This window comes from Miniopterus natalensis, chromosome 2 (assembly GCF_054644295.1).
Source record: "Miniopterus natalensis isolate mMinNat1 chromosome 2, mMinNat1.hap1, whole genome shotgun sequence".
In the NCBI taxonomy this organism is placed as follows: domain Eukaryota; kingdom Metazoa; phylum Chordata; class Mammalia; order Chiroptera; family Miniopteridae; genus Miniopterus; species Miniopterus natalensis.
In genome coordinates, this window is record NC_142082.1 from 121,522,160 (window position 1) to 121,528,513 (window position 6,354).

Consider the following 6,354-nt stretch of genomic DNA (forward strand, 5'->3'; position numbering starts at 1 on the left):
ACCTGGGAAGCTGAACAGGCTATGGAGACCCTCCCCGGGGACCTCCCCTAAAATCTCCTCCCTTAAAACCCTTAGGAGGCGGACCCAGCCCACGCGCCCCCTCAGGGGACCCGGAGCTTTTCCCTTCCCTTCCCCTCCCCTCCCCCTCCCCCTTCCCCCCAGGTGAATCGCCTTTACCTTCCGCACTTCCAAGCTCCAAGGGCCCTTCCTTTGCCTCTATAATTTGTTCCTAAGCCATTTCTTCTATAAATTACTTCTTCTGCCTCTGTGGTTTTCTAAATAAATGCCCTCTTACAGTTTGGGTCCTGGCTCTGAATTCTTTCCTAGCCAGAACTCAAGTACCAAGGTTGCTGAGCCCAGATGTGGGGGTCTGACCCCACCGGCCTAACACCCGGTGCCGTTCGGGCCACTGCCAACACAGGAACCGAGAAGGTACAGCCCACCGCACTCCTAGGCCGTACGCTGTGCCCTGTGGCTCCTGGGTTATGAGCCTGTGCACCACGCTGCTGTGCTGAACTCTGCAGGCAACTGTAGCACAACAGCATTTGTGGATCTAAACATAGAAAAGGTAGAAAGTGTGGAATAAAAGATAAAGTGTGTGGGTGCACGCACATATGCACTGGAGGGGAAGGGGGCGCTGTGGAGGTAGGCCCCCAGGTGGACGTAGGGTAGCCTTGAGGAGGAGGGAGGGAGAAAAGAAAGAAGGGGAGAGCAGAGATCAAGAGAGACCCAGAGATAAAGCCTGAGAGGAGAATGGGGGAGAGAGAGAGGAAGGGAGAAGAAAAGGGCTGGGAGGAAAGAGAGATCAAGAAAAATGGAGGGGCCTGGCCAGCATGGCTGAGCAGTTGAGCATCGACCTAGGATCTAGGAGATTGCGGTTCGATGCCCAGTCAGGGCACTTGCCTGGGTCGGGGGCTCGATCCCCAGTGGGGGCCGTACAGGAGGCAATCGATCAATGACTCTCTCATCATTGATATTTCTATCTCTCTCTCCCTCTCCCTTCTGTCTGAACTCAATAAAAATATATATATGTAAAAAAAGAAAAACGGAGGGAAGGAAAGTGAGTTTGTGTGCACACGTGTGTGTGTGTTTGCCTGTGGGTGTGCTTGAAGGGGCAGGCATCCGTGGACGGGGTGGGGCTCCCTTGCCAACCCCGGGACCCTAGCCGTGGGTGGGTAAGACAGCATGCCGACTTAAACCACCTTGCCGACTTAAACCACCCAGAACTAGCAGTCAACTCAGCATGGTCGTCAGGTCCAGCCTTTTCTTTCAGCACCACAAGCAAACATTATGGGACCACCACTGTATATATGGCCCACATTGACCGAAATGTCATTAGGCTGCCGGAGCGTGACTGTAGCAGCATTTTCTCTGCCACCCTGGGCACAGCGGACTGGGCCAGGAACTGATGTTTGACACAAAGTCAGCCACCTACAGGAGGGACCAGGATCTGAGAAGTCAGTCGCTTGGCAGAACTGCTCAGACTGAGAAATCCACACTTAATGGCGACTGGGAAAACCACTCACGTTCTTTCTTTTAGAAATTTCAGTGTGTGATACTGAGCAAGAAAATAAGTTAGTTTAGAGAAGAGAAGCAAAGGAATGGAGAGCGGTAGGCCGTAAGCCTTGCATAAACATTAGGCCCGAGGCAGAAAGAAGGGAAACAGGTTTAACATAAAGTCAGACAACTCAAGTGTGCCTCTTACTTGTAACCCAGAGGAATCTAAGAGACCTATTTAAAAGGACAAAAGTTGTGTTTGCTACCTTTTAACAACTTCTCTTTGGGACTTATTATCTACTTTAAAAAAAGAACACAACGTGGGCCCCAGCACGGACTGTTGAGAGTAACAATGCTGGCCGACGTCCACTAGACGGCCACTACGCAAAGACATTGTTGCGAATGCTGTGACTACATGAACTCATCTCTTACTATTCCCCTTTTACATGAAGATATTAAGGCACAGTGAATCAATACAATTTGCCCCAAGTCATAGAGCTAATCAGTGGCAGAGGCAGGGTTTGACCCTGTCTAACCCCACGCTCTGTGCTCCTAACCGCTGTCTCCTGCTGCTGCTCTAGGTGAGGCTGCCGGTTCATCAGATAATTTTCAAACCTGTGGCCCTGCCACGTACGGCCTCCACTACCTAGCCCACAAAAACCTTTATTTAGCCAATTCCATTAGTACTTCAACCCTGATCCACTCCGGCCTCCCCTCCCACAGTCGCCCAAAGCAGGCAGCCTGCAGGCTCTGCACGGCCTCTCCCTGCACCCTTATGCCCCCCGGAACTGGGAAAGTGTGGTGGGCGGTTAGACGGCCCTGAGCAGAGCGAGGACGGTGGGCCAGGTACAGAGGGTCACCAGGGCCAGCTCAGAAAGCCCTGGGGGGCTCAGCAGGGGGCAGAACTAGGAAAACAGGGCCTCGCCCCAGGGTAACCTTTCCTTGCCTAGCATATGGCTGGTCATGTGGTTTGGACCCTCCCCTGACCTTTCCTCCCCAGCATGTTGCTAGTCATGCGGGTTAGTCCCCCTTAAAAGAGGAAGGAACATGGGGCGCGCGCAGAATAGCCCTTAAGCATTAAGGCCCCAGGGCAACGAGGTTCTGACCTGCATCAAATGCGTACATCTAGGACTCAGTTGCGTTTCAGCGCCAGGTCCAGAGAAGCAGTGAAACCAGACAAGCGACGCCGTAGCCGACATCAGGACCAGCTGCAATAACTAATGACCCCTAATGACCCCTGCCCTGGCGCTGACCAATCAGTGGAGACCAGGACCCCGAAAGGACACACCTGGAAAGCTGATGAATATTCTATTGAGATCCTCCCAGGGACCGCCCCTAAAATCTCCACTATTTAAACCCTTATGGGGGATGGATCCTCCCTCCCTCCCTCTCTCTCTCTCTTCCTCTCTCTCCCTCTCTCTCCCTCTCTCTCCCTCTCTCCCTCTCTCCCTCTCTCTCCCTCTCTCTCCCTCTCTCCCTTTCTCCCTTTCTCCCTCTCTCCCTTTCCCCCTCTCCCTCTCCTTCTCTCCCTCCCTCCCTCCCTCCCTCTCTCTCTGGAGCACTCCTGAGCCTTCCCCCGCTTCTCTCCCCCCAGGCATGTTACCTTTGCCTTCTCGCTCCTAAGCTCCAAGGGCCCTTCTTTTGCCTCTGTAACTTGGTTCCTGAGCCCTTTCCTTCTGCGATCACGTCTACCCCTGCGACGGCCTGAATAAATTTTCTGGCATTTCTGCCTCGCCTGGGCGCGCCCTCTTAGCCAGAACTCAGGTACCAGGTTGCTGAGCTGCAGGCCGGCCTGAAGCCCCTGGTGTAACGCCTGGGGCCATTCCCGACAGCCCCTAACTGAGCAAGTCTGTGCACACAGAGAACCCCGGCCCGGGGAAGGAAAAGGCCTCCCAGCTGCCGGGCTCCCATACATCTGAATTCCGAGGCTGTAGAATCCAACTTTGATGAACAATGTGATCTTTCAGACCGTGTTATACATGTTTATTTAGCCTCTCAGCTGAAGAAAAAGGAAAATGAAATTTAGTGCCGAGCTGTGTGAACATGGTCTGATTCTTGGATAATTTATTTTTCATGACAGATTCCATTTTCTGCTGCTGGCATGATTACACGGGAATACATTTGTCCGCTGAGACTACATTTGTGTCTTTTGCATGGGCTAACTCAGTGGTAGCATTTAATTTGTGTAATATTATTCACTTATCAGACCAAAAGACAGTACATGCTCAGAATTACTGAGTTTACTGAAATGTTATTACAAGAATCAGTCTTGAGAGTCAAAAAGAACAGCGGTGCTTAGCTCGAGATTGTCTCATTTTCTTCAAAGTGCAGATATCATCGAGATGATTAGTTTCCTGGACAAATTCAGGCTTGAAGAGGCGTGAGTAGGCACTCTGTCAGAAATGCTGTGTTGCAATATTGTTTATTGTGCAAGGCAGTTGAAAACAGGCATACGTGCAGAGTGGAGCTGGGCAGAGGGACATCCACGGGGACGGGAATCCCCCGGAGAGGCTGTGAAAGAGGCCGCCCCTGCCGGCCCGGCCAGCGGCTGTCATGGTAGAACGTGGCCCGTTGCTGGGCATTCTCACGTTAAGAGAAATCGATCTCTGGATATCTGCATGAAGTACCCTGATGTTTAAACGTTGGTAAGTGTGGCAGAATGATCAGAACGACTCCCAGCGGCCTTCTTCCGTGTATAATTCTTTTCCTTTTGAAGGTGAGCGGAATCTGTTAATATGCTGAGACCTCACACCCAGGGCTGTTACGGCAAAAGGTTGATTATCTAAACGGGCCTAATCTAATCACGGAGGATCGAAAGGGGAGAACACGAGGATACCGAGGACCTCTGCTGGCTTTGAAGGGACAGACGGCCACGCCCAAGGACCATGCAGCCTGCGGGAGTTGAGAGTAGTCACAGGTTGACAGTCAGCAGGAAAACGGGGACTTCCGTCGCACAACCACAAGGAACGGAACTCCGCCAGCAAAGCGAATGAGCTTGGGAGTGAATTCTTCCCACGAGCCCCCTCGAGGAAGAGCTCATCCTAGCCAACGCTTTCATTTTGGTCTTGTGAGAACCTGAGCAGAGCCCAAGGGAGCCCAGCCTGACTTAGGACATACGGACTGTGAGATAATAAATGGGTGTTGATTTAGGTCACTCTGTGGTTATTTGTTATCCAGCAGTAGAAAACTAATACAGTAGGCCACTGAAATTACTTTAAAATTGTTGGTACGCCAGTGAGTACCCATCACTCACTGAGCATCCATTTGCAACCTGTGATATAACTAAGGTGAAGCGAGTGATTTCAGGTGAAAGGAATCAGAGTTTCTCCATCTTCTAAGATAACAAACTATACAGTGTGCTTCTCCTGGACATCACATGAAGGCACTCTTAAAAGAAACACACGTTTGATTTTAATGAAAGTAAGGATTATCCACAACGTGATGATGAGTGGAAAGCGTAAGAGAATGAAACGCATAAATGAGCCCATTCATAGAGACAACTTACTGGCTTTGTGGTGTTTGCATTGGGCAGTCTGAGGTCACTGGGATAACGCAAGAAGAAGGAAGTGCTGTTTACATTTTCCCCCTAAATTGAGGATAAATGTTTCCTTAACACTATTGATTTTATGCCACCACAAATCTGCTCCCTTTATTCTTGATTGATGATGTATCTTTAAAATAAATGGCAAATATTTGCGTTTCCAAAGGTTCCCCAGCTTGAACACATGCAGTAAAGACAGGCAAGTTCAGACACTTGAAAAGAGGCAGTTTCCCTTTGGTAAGCAAATGTTGGAAGTTCCCTTGCAGCCCTTATATGACCTCTCTTTATTCAGCATCATTAATTGAACACCTAATATGTTTCAGATGCTATGTTATGAATGGAATGATAAGATTAAAGTTAATGACAAAAAACATGCTAGCTAGGTAGCGGCTAGTGCCTTACTCTCTTCTTTTAAAAATCTTTCTGTTACAGTTAGACGTGAGTACCTGTGGGTTCTATTAAAGATGCTACCAAGATTTCCCAGTTACCCTCCCTCACACCACAAACAGTAATTTGCAGGCAAAAGGCAGCTGGGTCCACTCAGTTGCAGGTGGAAAAGCTGGGAAAGGGCAGGCTCCGCAGCATCTCCTCCCACGGCTTGCAGAGCCCCTGCCCGGGGACGCTTGCTGCGTAAGAATTGATAAACTGGATCTGAACACAAGAGCATTTAAGAGAACAGCCTGCCCTCTTAGGCAGGTAAATGTGACCGGCTGCACGTCTTACCATTCATATAAGTCACTCCTGCTCTTGGCAGGTTCAAGTCAGGGGTAGGACTTTCAAGAGCAGGCCTGGGCCCTGGAAAAGCCCAGAGGAAGACTGGCTAATAATTTTTACATGAGATTTTTACAAATACAACATATTTGGACTCTGGATAAACTCCCTCACCTCAGCCCTCCTTTCCAGAATACCAGGCAGTTAATTATTTGTACAAGCCCTTTACCTAGGGGATGGAGATGCAGAGAGGGCCCTTTCCCAGCTCTTTCTGGGTGGAATTTCTATTCCCTCGAGCCCAAGACCAAAATGCAGGGAGATGAGAAAGTGTTAACCTTTCGTTAGCACTTATTATGCCTTTAAAACAAGCCATTTGTTTCCTCAATGAGGTCATAAAATAATGGATGTTCAATAAATTAAACAAATGTCTTATGTTTAGAGGCCAAGATGATTCTTAATATCTGTTTGGAAATGCTAAAGCTTACATGAAAAATAACTATCACATGTTTCTTTGGGAATTTTCCAATTAGTGCCCCATACACACTAAATAAATCATGCACTTAACTGACTTGCTACCCTTTCAAAGAACAGTAGTGTTTACTCTG